This window comes from Mycteria americana, assembly GCF_035582795.1.
Source record: "Mycteria americana isolate JAX WOST 10 ecotype Jacksonville Zoo and Gardens chromosome W unlocalized genomic scaffold, USCA_MyAme_1.0 Scaffold_32, whole genome shotgun sequence".
NCBI lineage: Eukaryota > Metazoa > Chordata > Aves > Ciconiiformes > Ciconiidae > Mycteria > Mycteria americana.
In genome coordinates, this window is record NW_027445438.1 from 775022 (window position 1) to 796328 (window position 21307).

Consider the following 21307-nt stretch of genomic DNA (forward strand, 5'->3'; position numbering starts at 1 on the left):
CCCATATCGGACAGAGCCAGTTCCAACCAGCTGCAAGACAGACCCGCCGCTGGCCAAAGCTGAGCCAATTAGCGACGGTGGTAGCGCCTCTGTGACAACATATTTAAGAAAGGGTAAGAACTGCTGCACAACAGCAGCAGAGAGAGAGGAGGGAGAATATGTGAGAGAAACAACTATGCAGACACTAAGGTCAGTGAAGGAGGAGGGGGAGGAGGTGCTCCAGGCAGTGGAGCAGAGATTTGCCCACAGCCCATGATGAAAACCATGGTGACACAGTGTAGGGCGTGAGAAGACTTTGTTACTGTAGTCCAGGATAGTTCACCTCCCCCCCATCTGCACCTACCTTTCCACGAGCACCAACCTGATGTCCAGCTAGACCTGCATTACATTAGTGAGTTTGCTAATGAGCAAAACAAGATATTGCATATGTATGATATGTTAATCAGTGTGAGTTTTATTATCCACCCCTGCGGTGCTTTCCCTTGACCTTCACTCCTGAGCAGGGCTCCGCTGCTTCGGATCCCCATTTTGACTAGCATCGGTGTCCTGGGGCTCCCATCGTGGTAACGCTATGCTTTCAATAAAGTCAAAGCTTTCACTCGCTGAGAGTCACGCCTCATCCCCAAGGGATCCGCAGCAGCTTTTTGCGCATAACATGCAGGTTGTCCCCCTGCAGCCCATGGAGGACCAGGGTGGAACAGATATCCACTCTGCAGCCCGTGGAGGACCCCACACTGGAGCAGGTGGATGTGCTCTGAAGGAAGCTGTGACCCCATGGAGAGCCTGCGCTGGAACAGGCTCCTGGCAGGAACTGCAGCCCATGGAGAGGAGTCCACACAGGAGCAGGTTTTCTGGCAGGACCTGCGGCCCCGTGAGGGACCCATGCTGGAACAGTCTGTTCCTGAAGGACTGCACCCCATGGAAAGGACCCATGCTGGAGAAGGTCATGAAGGACTCTATCCTGTGGGAGGGACCACGCTAGAGCAGGGGAAGAGTATGAGGAGGAAGGAGTGGCAGAGAGGAAGTGTTATGGACTGACGACAATCCCCATTTCCTGTCCCCCTGTGCCCCTCGGGGGGAGGAGGTAGAGGAGTTGGGAGTGAAGTTGACCCCAGGAAGAAGGGAGGGGTGGGGGGAAGATGGATTTTTTTAGATTTGTTCTGTCCTGCTCTGTTTAATTGGCAATAAACTATTTTTTCCCCAAGTTGAGTTTGTTTTGCCCATGACAGCAATTGGTAAGTAATCTCCCTGTCCTTATCTCAACCCATGAGCTTTTTCATCTGATTTTCTCACCCTGTCTTGCTGAGGAAGGGGAGTGAGAGAGCAGCTTGGTGGGCACCTGGCAGCCAGCCAAGGTTAACCCACCACACCCCCTTTTTCTTTGAAAGGGCTGGTGCGGGCCTCTCCTCCAGGGTCGTGACACAACTCTCCTTCTTTTAAGGGTTTTTCTTTCAATATAAGCAAGTCCTGAGCCTTCCTGATTTGCCTGTGTTTTCAACTTATCCGTGACAACCCTGGAAACATTACTAAACACGTTTTTTTGCAATATCTTGAGCAGCACTTTTATTGTGTGGATTAACAATTTCCAAGCCCCTTTTTACAAGCAGAATGGCTTTTCTAAACAGGCTACAGAATATACCTTCAGCACCCACACCATACATCACAGCAATGCTTTGAAAAACAGGGAGACCGTTGCCAGCCTGGGCTCTATAGTAATTCATGTACAAGGATGGATCCCTGTAATTTTTTACCACTACCATTTTGGTGTGGTAAAATTGATTTTGTTACTTCAGTTTCTTTGGTTTCTTAAAGTATCACAGGCTTCCAGGGCTGGAGATGTAGCTTTATAATCACCTTCCCAAAGCAAAGTGAGACATGTTTGCTCTGGTCAGTCTTTATTTCAATGCTGATCATGTTGATGTGGTGGCAAGCTTACCGGCACATAGTGCGGCTTATCATATGTCACTGTGACAATCTCGTTACTATCATCAGTCAGAACACAGCACAATAATGGAACCGCAAAGTCCCCAAATCCATGTAGAGACTGGGCAAGTCAAACCCTCTGGTAATGTCTGCCTGCTGTGGCTTAACCTTGGCTAAGGCCCAAACTCCCACCCAGCTGTCCTTAACAGGACCAGGGGGAGAAAATAGGATGAAAAATCTCGTGGGTCAAGATAAAGACAGGGAGATTACTTACTAGTGACTGTCATGGGCAAAACAGACTCGATCTGGGGAAAATGAATTTAATTTATTGTCAATTAAAATAGATCTGCATAGTGAGAAACAAAGCTCCCCCAAAATAAAACACCTTCCTCCCCACCACCTGTCTTTCCCAGGCTCAACTTCACTTCTTCATTCCTGATTCCTCTACCCACCCCCCAAGCGGCACAGGGGGGATGAGGGGGTTTTCAGTCAATACACAGTAGTTCCTCTCTGCCGCTCCTTCCTCACACTTTTCCCCCAGCTCCAGCATGGGTCCTTCCATGGCCTACAGTCTCATCAGGAATAACCTGCTCCAGCATGTGCTCCCCATGGGCAACGACTCTTTCAGGAAATATCCAACTGCTCTGGCATGGTGTAGCGTGGGAAGCAGATGTGGATCCCTCAGGGACAAGGCATGACACTCAGTGAGTGGAAGTTTTGGCTTTATTGAAAGTGTAGTGTTTCCGTGGTGGGAGCCCCAGGCACCAATGCTAATAGAAAAAGGGGAAAACCTGATGCAGTGGAGCTCTGCTCATGGTGAGGCTCAAGGGAAAGCACTGCAGGGTCAGATAATAAACACAAGCTGATAATAAACATACATGTGTAACATCTTGTTTCTTTCATTAACGAACTTGCTGATGTAGTACATATCCCGTTGTCTGAGTTCCAGGATCCGCATCTGGCCACCTCGCTGGAGCCCCGTGCAAGGGTGCGGGTGGCTCCATCAAGATAAGATGTACTTTGAACTCTCCATGTTTGGCTGGAGGAGGTGAACTATTCTGGGTTACTGTGAAAAAGTCTTCTCACACCCTCCACGTGGGGTCCTCCATGGGCTGCAATGTGAATATCTGCTCCAGCATGGTGCCTTCCACAGGCTGCAGGGGAAATAACTGCTCCAGTGCCTGGAGCACCTCCTCTCCCTACTTCTCTGACCCTGGTGCTCATGCTGCTGTTTCTCCATCTCTCTCTCCCCCCTCCGCCGGAGACCCCCTTGGAGCGTGGTCTTCTCGCAGCAGCGGGACTGTGTTTGGGACCTCTCCCCTTGGGTTGGGACACCACCTGAGGAAACTTCCTGGGATTGAGTGCCCTCACCTCCTTTGGTGAGCGATTTCTTCTGGATATATCCTTGAGTGAGCCTTCACACCCCCCACCCCCCCCCCCGGGGTGAGCGATTATATCTTCTGGGTACCCACGAGAGAGAGAGAGTTGTTTCCCCCCTTTGTGAGTGAGTGTGTGTGCACACTTTGGATCATCATTCTTGTGTGTATTGCCATGTAGTAACAATACCCCAACTGACACCTCAAACCTGTTATATGTTAAATGTTATCGGAGTGTTGATTGGTGTCGGTTTACCCCTGTTTCTCATTAGTTTCTGTTGTGTGGTTTTGGCTGTTTTGTGATATAAAGTTGTTTGAGCTTGTCCCTCCTTTGAGTTAGTTTTAGTGTACCTCTGTGACACTCTTCTCACAGAGGGCACCCCTGCAGGCTCCCCCACCACCAAAACCTTGCTATGTACACCCAATACACTGCCACAAAGGGAACTTTCTTAGCAGCAACACCCAGAAAAGCCCCCAAAATATGTGCCAGATCTCCAGTTGCAGAAAAAGCGTAAAGCTTTTCATCCCTTTTGAGCTTTGTTTTCCTTATGACAAGGTCATAGACCAGGCTCACTGCTAGGGAGTTGACAGATGAAGCTTTGCTGTGTGGGTTAATAAGATGGTTCATACATTGGCTGATTGCAACGGACGCCAGAGCAGTGTAAGGAGCACCAGCGGCAGCAAACAGCAGCAGGACACACGAGGAATACACGTGGACAAGTAGAAGCCTGTCTGAACAGAGGGCGTTCCCTGAGCAACTGACCCCGGACCCGCTGATTGGAAGAGACAGCAAGGGGCGGAGCCTGCACCTGGCAGCATGGGAGATTTAAGCAGGAGAAAACAATCGGCCCAGCTGATTGCAATGGATGAGCATATATATTTCCCAGCAGGCAGATGTGGGGCAGTATGGTGGCCACCTAGCAAAAAGCAGTGTTCTCTGCTTCTCCTGAGCTTCTAGCACCTGGTAGAATCAATGCAACCATGCAGACAGAGCTCCTGTTCAAGCATGCAACTACCCAGGTTTCTGGCTGTGGGATGTGTGAAGGGATATTCCTAGAAATGGAAAGTAACTGCAAGCAAGCCTGTGGGAGGTGTGACCAGATAGATGAACTGCTCTGCTTGGTGGCTGAGCTGCAGGAGGAGGTGAGCAGACTGAGGAGTATTTGAGAGTCTGAGAGGGAGATTGATCAATGGAGCTGTACTCTACCATCTATGATGCATGGAAGCCAACTCAGCGTGGCCACTACAGAAGCAGGTAACCGATCTGCTTTGTGCCAGGAGGAAGGCAGTGTCACAAGGAATAAGGAAGGGTGGAAGAAGGTTATAGCACGAAGCTGTAAGAGAAACCCCTCCTTACCCTCTAAGATACCCTTACAGAACAGGTATGAGGTCCTGGGTACAGTAGATGAAGTGCATAATGAGAAAGAGGAGGAACCTGTGGAAGCAGTCTTGCCAAGATCAGAGAGACCAACCCCTCACAACAAAACCTGCATTAAGACCACAGCTGAGAAGAGACAATGGTGAGTTTTGGTCATGGGTGATTCCCTCCTGGGTGGAACGGAATCACCTGTTTGCAGACTGGACCCTCTTTTCAGGGAAGCTTGCTGCCTCCCTGGGGCCCAAATTGGGGATGTCACCACAAGACTGAAGAGCCTAGTTCAACCTTCAGGCTACTATCCGTTCCTGCTCTTTCATGTGGGTACAAATGATGTTGCAACAAAAACTCTGAGGTTAATCAAAAGAGACTTCAGAGCCCTGGGAAGAATGCTAAAACATTCAGGAGCACAGGTAGTGTTTTCCTCAATCCTCCCAGTATTGGGGGGAGACTTTGGAACAAACAGGCGAGCCCAGGATATCAATACCTGGCTCCAGGACTGGTGCCTCCACCAAAACTTTGGGTTTTTAAACCATGGAAGAGCCTTTGAGAGACAAGGTATGCTGGGACCTGATGGGATCCACCTGTCCCGATGGGGAAAATGTGTCTTTGGGTGTAAGCTGGTGAGACTGATTGAGAGGTCTTTAAACTAGAATTGATGGAGGAAGGGGATACCAACAGGATTGCAGTAGGTAAGCTGAGGGTAGCTAGTGGGAACATTTACACTGCTCCTGGGAGCACAGAGGGCTCAGGAGCATATCTGAAATGCTTGTACACCAATGAACACAGTATGAGAAACAAACAGGATGAACTGGAAGCGTTGGTCAGTTCCCAGAGCCATGATATCATTGGTATTAGTGAGACTTGGTGGAATGAGTCCCATGATTGGAGTGCTGGGATGGAGGGATACAGGTTGTTCAGGAGGGATAGGCAGGGCAGGCGGGGTGGAGGTGTTGCACTATATGCAAGGGAGAGGTTTGATTGTACAGCCCTTGCAGTTAGTGATGATGTGGTTGAGAGCCTCTGCGTGGGGATTAGGGGGAAGGAAAACAAAGGAGATGTTGTAGTGGGTGTCTACTACTGATCACCCAGCCAGGATGATAACACCGATGAGTTATTCTATAGGCAATTAGGAGAAATCTCTGGATTGGTAGCCCTTGTCCTTATGGGAGACTTGAACTTCCCAGACATCAACTGGGAATATCATACTGCTGTGACAAGCAAGTCTAGGAAATTCCTGAAGTTTGTGGAAGATAACTTCTTGTCGCAGGTACTCAGGGAGCCAACTAGGAAAGATGCCCTCCTAGACTTGTGATTTCTGAATAGAGAAGGACTCGTGGGAGATGTGATGGTAGGTGGCTGTCTTGGCCACAGGGATCATGAAATGGTTGAGTTGAAAATTTTTAGTGTAATGAGAAAAAAGGACAGCAGAGTTGCTACCCTGGACTTCAGGAGAGCAAACTTCAAGCTATTCAGGGAGCTATTTAGCAGAATCCCCTGGGAATCTGCCTTTGAGGGCTTAGGAGTCCACGAGTGCTGGTCAGTCTTTAAGAAGCACCTTTTAGAAGCACAGGAGCAGGCAGTCCCACTGTGTTGAAAGACAAGCAAGCGGGGCAGAAGACCAGCTTGGCTGAAGAGGGAACTCCTCAAGGAGCTCAAGAGGAAAAAGAAATTGTATGATCTCTGGAAGTGAGGTCAGGCTTTGCAGGAAGGTTACAGAGCTGTGGTTTGTATATGCAGGGAGAAGATTTGAAAGGCCAAAGCTAAACTAGAGTTGAATCTGGCCAGTGTTGTGTCAGACAAGAAGAAGGGCTTTTTTAAGAACGTTAATAGCAAGAGGAGGTCTAAAGAAAACATTGGACTGATACTTGATGAAGATGGTCACCTGACTAATAGGGACGAAGAAAAAGCAGAGGCATTCAATGCTTTTTTTGCCTCAGTCTTTAATAATACTGATAGACCTTGGGCTGCCTGGTCCCCTGAGTTGGAGGACCATGAGTGCGGGAACAGTGACTTTCCATTTGTGGACACTGAAATTGTAAGGGACCAGCTGTATCAGCTGAATGTTCACAAGTCCATGGGGCCTGATGGGATTCATCCCAGAGTACTGAAGGAGCTAGCAGATGTTATGGTGGGACCCTCTCGATCATCTACCAAAGGTCTTGGGAGTCAGGGGAGGTCCCTGCTGACTGGAAGCTAGCCAGTGTTATTCCAATTTACAAGAAGGGCGTGAGGGAAGACCCAGGGAACTACAGACCTGTGAGTCTAACCTCAGTTCCTGGAAAAATTATGGAGAAGGTCATACTGGGTGCTACTGAAAGGCATTTAAAGAACAATGCAATCCTCAGGCACAGTCAACATGGGTTCACAAAGGGAAAGTCCTGTCTATCTAATTTGATATCCTTCTATGACAAGGTCACCCGCCTAGTGGATGAAGGGAAGGCGGTGGATGTAGTTTTTCTGGATTTTAGTGAGGCTTTTGATACTGTCCCTCACAGCATCCTTCTGGACAAGTTGTCCAACTGTGGGATGAGCAGGTTCATGGTGCACTGGGTGAAGAACTGGCTGAATGGCAGGGCTCAAAGGGTTGTAGTGAGTGGGGCTACATCTGGCTGGCAACTGGTCACCAGTGGTGTTCCTCAGGGCTCAATTCTAGGGCCAGTCCTGTTCAATATTTTTATCAATGATCTGGATGCAGGAGTTGAATGCACCATTAGCAAGTTTGCTGACGATACCAAACTGGGAGGTGCTGTTGACTCTCTTGAGGGACAAGAGGCCTTGCAGAAGGATCTGGATCGATTGGAGCATCGGGCAATGATTAATGGCATGAAATTTAACAAGTCCAAATGCTGGATCCTGCACCTAGGACAGAGTAATGCCAGGCACAAGTATAGATTGGGAGAGGAGTGGCTGGAGATCAGCCCTGCAGAGAGGGATCTGGGGGTGCTGGTTGACAGCAGGCTCAATATGAGGAGTCAGCAGTGTGCCCTGGCAGCCAAGAGGGCAAACTGCATCCTGGGGTGCATCAAACACAGCAGAACCAGCTGGCCAAAAGAGGTGATTATCCCGCTGTATTCAGCATTGGTGTGGCCTCACCTTGAATACTGTGTGCAGTTCTGGGTCCCACAATTTAAGAAGGATGTGAAGGTCCTTGAATGCATCCAGAGGAGGGCAACAAGACTGGTGAAAGGGCTGGAAGACATGTCCTATGAGGAGCAGCTAAGGACTCTGGGTTTGTCTAGTTTGGAGAAAAGGAGGCTGAGGGGTGACCTCATTGCTCTCTACAGCTTCCTGAGGAGGGGAAGTGGAGAAGGAGGTGCTGATCTCTTCTCTCTGGTATCCAGTGATAGGATGTGTGGGAATGGTTCAAAGCTGCTCCAGGGGAGGTTCAGATGGGACATTAGGAAGCATTTCTTTACCGAGAGGGTGGTCAAACACTGGAACAGGCTTCCTAGAGAGTTGGTCGATGCCCCCATCCCTGTCAGTGTTTAAGAGGCATTTGGACAATGCCCTTAGTAACATGCTTTAACTCTTGGTCAGCCCTAAAGTGGTCAGGCAGTTGGACTAGATGATCTTTGTAGGTCCCTTCCAACTGAAATAGACTGTCTTATCAATGTGGCGAGGGATGGATAATAGCCTTTCTGCAAAGTATGCTGTCATATCTTACCCTGCAGTGCTATTTCAAAGATGGGATCTTCATTGATATTATTCCAGTTGTGCAGGTACTGTATTTCCACCAGCCCCACTTCCCCAAGAGCTCCAGGGGCCTCTCCAGCTGCATGGTAAAGTTTGAGCCAGTGTTTTGCAGGAAGACTGTGGCACTAGCTTTGCTGGGTAGGGTGATATATAAGTCCCCATCCACCATCCTTTTTCCCCCTGCTCCAACCCAAGTTACTAGGCATCCTGGATTTGGGAGCCAGGTTGCCACTTGGCTTCTGTTCAGATTAGCCAATTGCCTTTTAGCAGCTCCAAAAAGGGGATTTATATCCCCAAAGCTTCCCACCTCCCCAGGAGCACAGTAAATCTCTTAACAGAAGTGGCATTGTAGACATGTCCACTGACATGCTGTTACTACACACGTGTGAAAGGAAACACTGGACAATCAATTTAACTCAAGTACAAAGAAACTTTGTTAACAGGGTATGAGGGGACTTGGTTGCCATTCAAGACTTCTCCCCCTTGAACATCACTGTCACTTCTATGCCCTTTCTCCTTTCTTCAGCTGCTATAGGCCCAGACAAAACACACAAACAGATAATAGTACAATTTGACTTCTCCCTCCTCAGTCAGCTGGAGCTGTTTGATATGTTCTATAATGCTATCATCAACTGAAGGACAAGGAAAGACATAGCACCAGCCTGTACCCCATAATGGTCTCAGGTAGCTGCAAGATATCCTCCCCCCCCCCCCCCCCCCCCCCCCCCCCAAACCATGGGCAAAAGGAGCTCCCCCAACACCACCATCACCCACCCTCTATGTGATACTCACCTCAAATTCTAGTTTGTGATTCATGGGCCCATTGGTCAGTTCTGGTTCACATGGTCTTTTTAATGAATCCCTTAGGGTCTTTTCCTTACTGTCCCCATGAATGTGATGTTCTAAAGTTCACATTTTGTTCTGGCTGTCCAATTTCATGACTAGTGTTGCCTGTGCCTTGCAGGACCACACAAAACCTAAACACTACATCGTCATCCTGTTGGGCTGGCCCAAATGCAGAGGCCTCTCACTCCAGCTCAAAGGAGTGGTCTCTTCTTTGCATGTGACAGGGTTCTCATTGGTGGGCCTCCTAGGAGGGGTTGGTAGCCCTTCAGCATGTTCAGACTTATCCATGCCCCCACCATCCTTTTGGTGCCCCTCCACCCTCATGAAGTCCCCACCCCAGACATGTTAGGGCTTGTTCTGTAGCCTTTTAAAGTGGGGGACCCCAACCCTGCCTTTTACTCTTGTTTAATTGCTTAATTACTCATGCCATTAGTTCTTATTAAAGAATGTTTTAGACATTTTATACCTATGCTTTTACAGATATAACTTCTATATCTCTAATCATGTATATATACACATATAGAAACATAAGTATATTAAATATTGCATCTATATAAATATTGATTTAAAACATATATAGAACTTTAAGGAGTGTGCTAATGTTTATATTCCATCTATTATAAAAATATATAGATCTGAGCCATTCCTGATGCAAAGGAAACAGGCAGCCAATCAGGGAGATCTGAGAATGTGGGTATGACTGTCAAAAATAGCTGTCAGCCAATCACAAAGCAGTGTGAAAACACATGGGGAATGACATTGTCAAAAGTGGGGGGCTTCCTTTTCTGTCATGCTTCTGGGTACGCTGGTAGGGGCAGCTAGTTCTGCCAGCCAATCATAGGGCTGTCTGAGAACACATGGGTATGACAGTATCAAGAAATAGCTGTCAGCAAATCTCAGAGCAGTATGAAAACATGTGGGTTATGATGTTTAACAAAATGGTGGTCCCCTGCACATTTAGGGGAAGGGTTTTCCTGGCCCGATTTATTTCTGGGTAAACTGGTAGGGGTTGCTGGTCCTGCCAGCCAATCACAACAGATGACATTACCAGAAGAGGGGAGTGACTTTTGGTGGGCCAGAACCATCATATATGAACATTTCCCCCCCATACACTACACTACTACGTTGATGCTCCTAACCAACATCAAGATAGCTGTTTGCTATTACTCATCACTAAACTAGGACACATGTAAAAAGTTGATACATATATAGTGTAAAAGTAAAACATTGTTTCTCTAGTTAGTAACAATTCAAAACAGTAAGTAAAAAAGTTTTGTTATTATTGCATTTTATTTTTCCACATCTTTTACTCTCATTTTCTCATCAACTGAAAATTAAGTTTAACTTCCAAAGTCAACATCCCATCTCCAAAGTCAACATCCCATCTCCAAAGTCAACATCCCATCTCCAAAGTCAACATCCCATCTCCAAAGTCAACATCCCATCTCCAAAGTCAACATCCCATCTCCAAAGTCAACATCCCATCTCCAAAGTCAACATCCCATCTCCAAAGTCAACATCCCATCTCCAAAGTCAACATCCCATCTCCAAAGTCAACATCCCATCTCCAAAGTCAACATCCCATCTCCAAAGTCAACATCCCATCTCCAAAGTCAACATCCCATCTCCAAAGTCAACATCCCATCTCCAAAGTCAACATCCCATCTCCAAAGTCAACATCCCATCTCCAAAGTCAACATCCCATCTCCAAAGTCAACATCCCATCTCCAAAGTCAACATCCCATCTCCAAAGTCAACATCCCATCTCCAAAGTCAACATCCCATCTCCAGGATAGTTGACTTGGGGGGAAAAAAAAACCTGACTTGTCAAAAAACATTCAATTAACTTTATTAAATAAGACAGAAGGAAAAAGCTAGAGTTTTAATATATTACAAATTTCACTGAATAAATACTGCTTTTTTTTTCTCTTTAAAAGCTAAATGCTAATAGCAGTAAAGGTCTTCACCACTTTTATGTTGGACAAGAAACATGTTTGGTAGTAAATTATGTTGTCATGCCTGAAAATACAAATATGCAGAAATTATTTTGAAACTATCAAATTAAACAAAAGCTATATTATACTCAGCCTTTTTCTAGGGACAGCTATTTAAAGACAGACACTTTTTAAATAAGACTTACTCTTGAAGTTATTAGGGAAAAAAATATCATGTTTAATCAACACAGTTTACTTTGGGGGTTTTGGAGGAGGGTTTTTTTTGGATGTGTGTGTGTCCCAACTGAAGCACTTAAAATAACTAGTTCTTTGTCATAATGTGATTGTGGTGGGTTAACCTTGGCTAGATGCCAGGTGCCCACCAAGCCACTCTATCACTCCCCCTCCTCAACTGGACAGGGGGGAAAAAATATGACGAAAGGGTAGTGGGTCAAGATAAAGGAGATCACTCGGTAATTACCATCACAGGCAAAACAGACTCAACTTGGGGAAATTAATTTCATTTATTGCAAATCAAACATCAGAGTAGGATAATGAGAAATAAAAACAAATCTAAAAGACACCTTCCCCCCACCCCTCCCTTCTCAGGCTCAACTTCACTCCCAGCTTCTCTACCTCTTCCCCCCCAAGTGGTGCAGGGGGATGGGGAACGGGGGTTGCAGTCAGTTCATCACACGTTGTCTTTGCTGCTCCTTCCTCCTCACACTCTTCCCCTGCTCCAGCATGGGGTCCCTCCTATGGGAGGCAGTCCTTCACAAACTGCTCCAGCACAGGTTCTTTCCATGGGGTGCAGTCCTTCAGGAACAGACTGCACCAGCATGGGTCCCCCATGGGGTCACAAGTCCTGCCAGCAAACCTGCCCCTGCATGGGCTCCTCTCTCTCTCTCTCTCTCTCCATGGGGTCACAGGTCCTGCCAGGAGCCTGCTCCAGCACAGGCTCTCCACAGGGTCACAGCCTTCTTTGGGCACATCCACCTGCTCTGGTGTGGGGTCCTCCATAGGCTGCAGGTGAATATCCGCTCCACCATTAACCTCCATGGGCTGCAGAGGTACCACAGTCTTCACCACGGTCTCTGTTCCAGCACCTGGAGCACCTCCTTCTTCACTGACCTTGGTGTCTGCATAGTTGTTTCTCTTACGTATTCTCACTCCTCTCTTCTGGCGGCTGTTGTGCAGCAGTTTTTTTCCCCTTCTTAAATATGTTATCAGAGAAGCGCTACCACCACCACTGATTGGCTCAACTTTGGACAGCAGTGGGTCCATCCTGGAGCTGGCTGGCACTGGCTCCATCAGACATAGGGGAAGCTTCTAGCAGCTTCTCACAGAAGCCATCCCTGTAGCCCCCCCGCTACCAAAACCTTGCCACACAAACCCAATACAGTGATATAATCTGCAGCAGGTACTGTTTCTTGGAAAGGTGTGTCATCTCGCTTACCCCATCCACACTTCAGAAGGTCACTTCCTCAAGCTTACTAAAACTATGTAATATAATGACTTTTCAAGTTTTACTCTCTGCCTCCTTCTCAAAAGTCCCTCCCCATACTTAAATGCTATCTAAAAATTAGTGTTTGTTTACATGCAATGCCAGTACGGGACAAACATTAATAGAAGTCCAACAGCTCACTCAAATATAATAAATATGATTTACACTTATAAGTAGTGCCAAGAGAAAACAGTGTCAGAGTCATTTGGATTGGAAGGGACCTTTTAAAGATCATCTAGCCCAACCCCCCTGCCATGGGCAGGGACATCTTTCACTAGATCAGGTTGCTCAAAGCCCCATCCAACCTGACCTTGAACACTTCCAATGACTGGCCAACCATTGACCAGGAATACTCAGTTCATCTGACTTTACCATAATATATTGCATTTGCATCTGATTATGCAAGCCTGGTGACAAGACAGGTAGCATACAGTTGGTCAAAGATTAAGAGATTACAAAGAAAGCCATGCTACAATGCCAGTACAATCATACAAGAATTTAATTTCAGTGATTACACAGCCATTGTCCACTTCCCTCAATTTCAGAGTCACTGCAAGTACCACCCCCTCCTCCATCCTCATAACCACTCTCTCAAAAGACAACAAACAAGAAAACCCCAAAACACCAACATACCACATAAGACAGAATATGTTTCAAAATACACCAACAACAGCAACATTAAGTTGGGTGGTGGGAAGAGAAGTTTTCAACAAGGGAAACGACAGGGGAAAAGGAGGAGAGGAGAAAAAAAAAAAAACCACCCCACACCAATGCTGCACATCTCTACTCCTTGCACCTCTTTATGGGAATGTTCCAAGGAATTCTACTGTATTCAGAGCAATGTCAGAAGGCAGCCAACTACTGGTAGAAGCAGCAAGTCATTCTCCCATCACAGACCTTCTCCATCATTCCTACCGAGATCTGCTTAACTGCAGTCTTCTAAAATTAATTCATTTCTACATGCAGCTATGCAAGCATGTATGTACAGTGATGTACAGCACCACCCTAGACAGACACCTTAACAAGCCAAGACGTGTTCACAGAAAACATATACTAATATACATTATTTGCTATTTTCTGTGCAATAGGTACACATGCACTTTCACTTATGTCAGCTAAAACCCTACATAAAATTGCATATAAATAATAACTAGATAAGAAAAATTAAGACCAAGACTATTTTCCTACATAGCTGTAGGACACTTGAAACATTAGTACTTTAACTGTTCAGAGACACCCCCTCCCCAATATCTTAATAGGCAAAAGAAACCTGCCAATAAACCAAAACCACTTAGCAAGCTTCATATTCTGTAAAGCAACATTTTAATGTACATTAGAGTGCACAAATGCAATCTGTGAGTATCATGGGTGATATAACTGACATTTAAACAGAGCTTTGACTCTCCATTTACCTTTCACTTAAAAAACCCCAAAAAAAAAAAAAACAAACCCCACCACCTTTTACTACAGTGCAATATAAAATTACCCATAGAAAGCTGGGCACTAGTATACCTTGTTACTATTAGACTGAATAGTAAGGTTATAGTCAGGTTTAGCACTTGTATGAGAGTATTAAGAATGGTATAATTGGGACTGCTGTTGGTTGTAAGTTGCAACTTAAAAGAATTAAGCAGTTATGAACAGATACAGGTGCTAACATATGTTAATTCTGGCTTTCCCACCAGTTTAGACTTAACAATAGCTGGTGCAAAAAATACACTTGATCAAACTACAAGCTTAAGGATTTACATAAAAATTCCCAAGTTTTCTGCACAGAGGTATCAGAATTAATACCTTTTTTCCCCTCCTAGATTTGCCAGAACAGCTTAATTGTTCTGCTCTTCACTGCTTAATTCTTATTTCCATTATATTTTAAAGCATTTATAGGAGGAGAAGAAAATGTGAGTCTGAGAGAGAGAACACAGGGCAAAACAGGCTTACAGACCCTTCCACTGTGGCAGGAAAAGAGTTCACCAAATTCATTCCTGTCTTGCTGACAACACTACAATAGTAAGTACAGAGATAGGAACTCTACTCAGAGAAAAGGAAAGTGAAAACATATATATCAGGATCTCCGTGCTGCAGGAGAAAATCCTATCTAGATAAGAGCACCGGTAACTGCAAGGGCTCAAGAAGCACCGTGCAGCTATGAGAGGACGGCTGCTCAGCCACATGAAGAACGTGTCTGCTACCTACCCTGCACCCCTTGCCCCACGTAACCGTATTTCAGACGCCTCCTGACCGCTGCTGCCTGGTCTCACGGCGCGGCCCCGGAGTGATCGAGGTCTATTCGAGAAGCGACTTCAAAAACAGGGAGCAGCTAGCGGAAGCTGCCAGCCCTGCCGTGGAGCTCAGCTGCGTTACAAGGGGGCAGCGGCGTTACCGTCTCCTGCTGAAGCGCCAAGCGCGAGCGCACCCCACCCCCACCGCTGCCGCACACGGAAGCGTAACGCTGTACTAAGTGGATCGCCAGCTCCCTGCGCTCAGCACCCTGACGCGACAGGAAATCCGCAGTTAACGCCGCAGCCCAGCCAGTACACACGCACGCGCCTGCCCGCGGCCCGACAGCCGGGAAGCACACACACTCCGAGCCGCACATCTGTGTGATTTAATCGCACCGCCCCGGCGGGCCCCACGGGGGACGCAGCCTCACACGACCTTCGCGAACAATACTAGGCACCCCACTACCGCCACTCCACAACACCGCCCACTGGCGCTTCACAGCACCAGCCCGCCGCCCTTCGGTCCCACCGCATGGCACCTTTCCCACCAGCCCCCACAGCGCCTTGGCCAGCCGCGCAGTGCGCTAAAGTCTGCCCGGCTTCCCACGGCCCCTCTCCAGGTACCACCCGTCACCCGCGCTCCAGCAGGTACAGGCAGGGCCGCGGAGCCCGAACTGCAACCTCGACAGCTCAGCAAACCGACGCCGACACCACCCCCACCTCCTACCAGGGGTCCAGGGCGGCAGAACTCTGACGCGCAGCGAGAATAGGCAATAAGGCTCAGAGTACGATGCAGTCTACTACGCCCGTTAGGCCTAAGGGTGAAAATAAATCCCCCTCCCCTGCGCTCGCGGCCCGTGGGGTAATGGATGCTTCCAGCCAATCACAACAGACCATGTGACCGACAGAGGGGCGTGACATCCGGAGCAAATGGTACAACTGACTGTCTGCAGGGGCGGGTATTTCACCAGAAACTGGGGCACTTGTCACTTCTTATCTTGGCTAAAAGTTGTCCCTGTACTACTCGCATATATATATCATGCATACTTGGAAATTCCATTTTTCTTTTGCTGTCACCAAAACATGCTGTTGGAATTATGTAATTATAGAGCAAAGGTTTTTGGAAATAATTATTTTCAATGTTCAATAAAAAAAGTGAAATATTTAGTTGAAAGGGAAAAATCAGGTTAAAACTGAGCTATGTAAGAGTATCTACAAAGGTGCCACATTGCACTATCTAGAGCAGGGGCAGCTAGCCTATGGACCTTGACCTGTATGCAGCTTACTGGCTCTTCCAGTGCAAGCTGGTGATCCTGCTGTATGCACTGGTAGCCCCAGATTACACACACAGTGGTGAGGAGTTGTCTCCCACCAACTTGTGCCCAGAGTCACCCTCTCAATTTTCTACATGGTTGTTCATAACCATATGACAATTTTGTATTCAGCTGAAGGGGCTTAAAAAATGTCACTTCACTATGCTCTTGAAGGTCCCCTAGAATAGCCACAGATACAGACAGATACCATGTTTGTAGAGACGGAAAAGGGGGGAAAAGTCACAGCAAGACTAAAACTAGAGATAAAGCTCATGAAAGGTACCAAGGAATTGTAGACATTCTTCACCAACTCCTGCTATTCCTTGAGATGGATACCAAACTATTCTAAGACACAAAAAAGCAAATAAAATATTAAATTGTTGCATCGCACGGGGTAACATTCAGATGGAGCAAGAACAAAATTTAACACAGATTTTTTTTCAAAATTAAACAAAAGAAAATAAAATTATGCATAAGATATATGTTACGATCCTGTAGGCCACAAGTATCGTGGTTTAACCCCAGTAGGCAGCTAAGCCCCACACAGCTGCTCGCTCACTCTCCCCCCAGTGGGATGGGGGAGAGAATCAGAAGGGTAAAAGTGAGAAAACTCATCGGTTGAGATAAGGACAGTTTAATAGGTAAAGCAAAAGCTGCATGCCCAAGCAAAGCAAAATAAGGAATTCATTCACTACTTCCCATTGGCAGGCAGATGGTTAGCCATTTCCAGGAAAGCAGGGCTTCATCGAGTGTAACAGTTACTTGGGAAGACGAACACCATAACTTCGAACATCCCCCCTTCCTCCTTTGTCACCTAGCTTTTATAAAAGAGAAAATATGAGAAAAGGCTTGTCAGTCAAGATAAGGACAGGGGAATCACTCAGGAATTACCGTCACGGGCAAAACAGACTTGGCTTGGGGAAATTAATTTAATTTATTGCAAATCAAATCAGAGCAGGATAATGAGGAATAAGAACAAATCTAAAAACACCTTCCCCTCACCCCTCCCTTCTTCCCGGGCTCAACTTCACTCCCTACTCTTCTAGCTCTTCCCCCCAAGGGGCACAGGAGGATGGGGAATGGGGGTTGTGGTCAGTCCATAATGCTTCATCTCTGCCACTCCTTCCTCCTCACGCTCTTCCCCAGCTCCAGTGTGGGGTCCCTCCCATGGCAGACAGTCCTTCATGACATTCTCCAACGTGGGTCCTTCCCACAGGCTGCAGTTCTTCAAGAACTGCTCCAGCATGGGTCCTTTCCACAGGGTGCAGTCCTTCAGGAATGGACTACGCCAGCGTGGGTCCCCCACAGGCCACAGGTCCTGCCAGAAAACCTGCTCCTGTGTGGGCACCTCTCCATGGGCCACAGTTCCTGCCAGGAGCCTGCTTCTGCATGGGCTCTCGCCACAGGCTGCAGCTTCCTTCAGGGCACATATCCACCTTCTCCAGCGTGGGGTCCTCCACGGGCTGCAAGGTTGGATATCTGCTCCACTGTGGACCTCCATGGGCTGCAAGGAGACAACCTGCGTCAGCGTCACCATGGTCTTCACCACGGGTTGCAGGGGAATCTCTGCTTCAGTGATTCAGAGATTCAGTGATTCAGTGATTCAGAGCACCTCCTCCCCTCCTTCTTCACTGTCCTTGGTGTCTGCATAATTGTTTCTCTCACATATTCTCACTACTCTCTCACAGCTGCTGTTGCGCAGCTTTTTTTACCCCTTCTTAAATATGTTATCATAGAGGTGCTACCACTGTCACTGACTGGATCAGCTTTGGCTAGTGGTGGGTCCATTTTGGAACTGGCTGGAACTGTCTCCATCCAACACGGGGGCAGCTTCTGGCATCTTCTCACAGAAGCCTCCCCTGCAGCCCCCCTGCTACCAAAACCTTGCCACATAAACCCAATACAATACTTTACAGATTTGTCTTTTTTTTCCCCCAAATTGTGTATTTTAACATTTAATAGACTAATATTTAATAACATTTAATGTGCTGACAGAATTATTGTGGTGGGAAATTCTTTGAAATGTCTAGGTACCAAAACAAAGGTAGATCCTGAAAACATCTCCCAAAGATTACATTTATGCTCCACACCAAATATTTGGAAAAAACCCCTGTGTCTTCCTGAAAACCCACAAATTTCAAACTTCTGTGTTTTCCATGCAAAAACCAAGGCCATTAACCTTTACCAAGATTAAGACTACTGTATTTCACTGTTATTGCAGTGCTCTTAAAATCATCTAAGATTTTACATGCAGAACAAAGATACATTGAGGTACTTGGGCTTTGTTTTCCCCACTTAAAAACTGGTTAACAGTATTGGATGCTGCTTCAACATGGAGAAAAACATAGACCATTATAGGTTAGCAGCTACTTTAGATTTTCTTTCCATTATCACCCTGACCAAAATATCAAGTACCTAAATCTTATGATAGCTTTGCTCACCAGTGAGTTCCTGCATCAATAACAGTCAATTGCACTGACAATCGGGCTCCATTTCTGTTCCATTATCTGTAACTTCTTTTGTATTTATTATCCTTAGACAGCCTTTATGAAAATATTTTTCTTCTTTGCTTTTCTATATTCCAAGCTTGTACTGTTATGGTGATTTGAGAATTAATGAAGTTACTAAATCACAAGGGCTGAAAGCTGAGCAATTGAAAGAATATTTAATTCTTTGGGTTTGTGCCGATGGATTTAATTCCAAAGCCTGACTGGCCAAACAACATATTTTATTAAATATTCAGTCTCTTTTCCCTTATTAGGGATTATAGCCATTATCCTGAAAAAAATTATTTTTGCTGGAAATCCATAAGGACATTTGTGGTTTTTTGGAAAAAAAGAGGAAAACAATTCTTGAAACATCCTAAACTCACAGTAGTGGTGCATAATATTAAAAATATATGTATCAAATTTTAAAGATATAGGAAAAATTGGTTTTAAAATTCTAAGACAAGTTAAACAACAACTGGTAATAGGAGAACATATGTCACACTCAAAACTGAGTAACAGATTCCTATAATTGAAATTATCTTTGCAAAAGCTAACACTGCAGTAGAATAAAAGAAGCATAAATTTGGCAATGCAGCAGCACTGAGAGGGGTATGTTTGATGTAGTAGTATAACTTTTACATTGTAAAAGATCATAAAAAACCTGAACATTCTTATATTAAAACAGTCAAAAGTATATGTCATGGTTACACGAGTATCCATTCAAAGGAGATGATGTTTTGTAAATATTACGTCTATGGCTGCCATTGTTATCAGGAGAGCTAATAAAATTGGCTAGCAGGCAGAGCTCAGCCCCTTCAAGCTACTGCCTGCTAGAGCCTTCGAATCCTAAGGTTTTGTCTCTCATCTTGAGCCTGCCCTGACAACTAGCTCAAAGAGATACCCTCACTGCCGGGAATACTGGGTGAAGATGTCTGGTCCCTAAGCCCCTGCAGGTGTGTCTGCAGAGGATGCTGGGTGAGATATGAAAGAAGACTCAAGCCTCAATAGAGCAGCTTCTTTGTGTGGAGGCTCTAGAAAGGGCAGGTGCTGCTTCACCTCCCCTTTCCCCCTCCTACAACTATTCTTTTGCGGGTTGGGGGGGTTCCTCCATGTCTGCTTTTTGCCTCCCTCCCTGTTTTTCTGGGGATATGGATCCCTCTCTTTTTGCATTTCTTATGAAAGTTTTCTTGGAGGGTTGGGATAGTGCTTTTCACAGTGATTGTGCAAAGGTTAGCTTTCTTTTGTCCCATTTGGGGGACAAGGCTCAGTCTTTGCATGCTCGAGGAGATGGGGTTTTGGATGATTCTACCTCCTTGCTTGTGACATTGACGGATTTCTTTGGGGGAAGTTGTGCTTCAACCACATTTTTGGAGGTGAAGCAAAGAGACAAAGCATTATGAACTGACCACAACCCCCATTCCCCATCCCCCCATGCCCCTCGGGGGGAGGAGGTACAAGAGTTGGGAGTGAAGTTGAGCCCGGGAAGAAGCGGGGGGGTGGGAAAGGTGTTTTTAGATTTGTTCTTATTTCTCATTATCCTACTCTGACTTTGATTAGCAATAAATTAAATTAATTTCCCCAAGTCGAGTCTGTTTTGCCTGTGACAGTAATTGGTGAGTGATCTCCCTGTCCTTCTCTTGATCCGTGAGCTTTTTCATCTTATTTTCTCCTACTTGCTGGCAGGGCAGTGTGAGAAACAGAAAAGGCCTTGATGCTGTGTAAGCACTGCTCAGCAATAACTAAAACATCAGTGTGTTATCAACACTGTTTCCAGCACAAATCCAAAACATAGCCCCATACTAGCTACTATGAAGAAAATTAACTCTATCCCAGCCAAAACCAGCACATCCGTATAACTCCCCCGTGTGGCCTGTCCATAAGCCTAACGGCACCTGGTGTTTGACAGTAGATTATCATAAACTGAATGAAAATATTGGTCTTTTACATGTTGCTGTCCTATCTATCACGGATCTTGTTTTCACTATAGAGCAAGTGGCCCATCCTTGGATGGTGGCCCTGGATGTAAAGGATATGTTTTTCATGGTCCCATTACAACCTGAGGATCAAGAGAGATTTGCCTTTACCTGTGGTGGAATGCAGTACACTTTTACCTGATTACCCCAAGGATTCAAACATAGCCCTACATGGTCACATCAGGCTTTAGCTAGGGAATTAGAACAAGTCCCACAGGAAACAGAGGTAATAGTATATCAATATATAGATGACATTTTAATTGGAGGAGATTCCCCCAATAAGGTCCAAATAATGCGTGATCCCATCCTAGTTCATCTCGAAAATAAGGGAATTACTATCCCTGAAGCTAAATGACAGGAACCTAGCCAAACGGTTCAATTTTTAGGCATAACTTGGCAAAGTGGCAGGCAGTGTGTTCCCTCTGATACCTTGCAGCAAATATCTGAGTTGAGCTCACCCTGCAATAAGAAGGAGCTCTGACAAGTCCTAGGAACTTTAGGATTCTGGCGAGCTCATATTGCAGGCTTTAGTATAATTGCTTGACCCTTATACGATCTGTTGAAGAAGCATGCTACCTGGGAATGGACAGTTATGAAGAGGCACTTTGTTTATTAATACACAATGTTTTAGACTATCAGGCTATGGGCCTGTCCTG

General features: G+C 46.1%; 1 protein-coding gene across 8 annotated transcripts in view; it reads right to left on the reverse strand.

The window, feature by feature from the left end:
• LOC142403055 (macrophage immunometabolism regulator-like) overlaps positions 1 to 21307 on the reverse strand; it is a 98798-nt gene that overhangs the window by 39819 nt on the left and 37672 nt on the right. The window contains exons 1-2 of one of the 8 annotated variants that reach the window (XM_075489201.1): positions 15604 to 15772; positions 14851 to 15009 (exon numbers count right to left, since the gene is read on the reverse strand). The exons of 4 other annotated variants lie outside the window; for them this stretch is intronic. The gene's annotated coding sequence lies outside the window, so the exon portion shown is untranslated. Of the gene's footprint in view, positions 1 to 14850; positions 15010 to 15596; positions 15773 to 17071; positions 17694 to 21307 lie in introns of those variants that run through there. 3 more of the 8 variants (XM_075489200.1, XM_075489195.1, XR_012773580.1) reach the window with 3 other exon arrangements.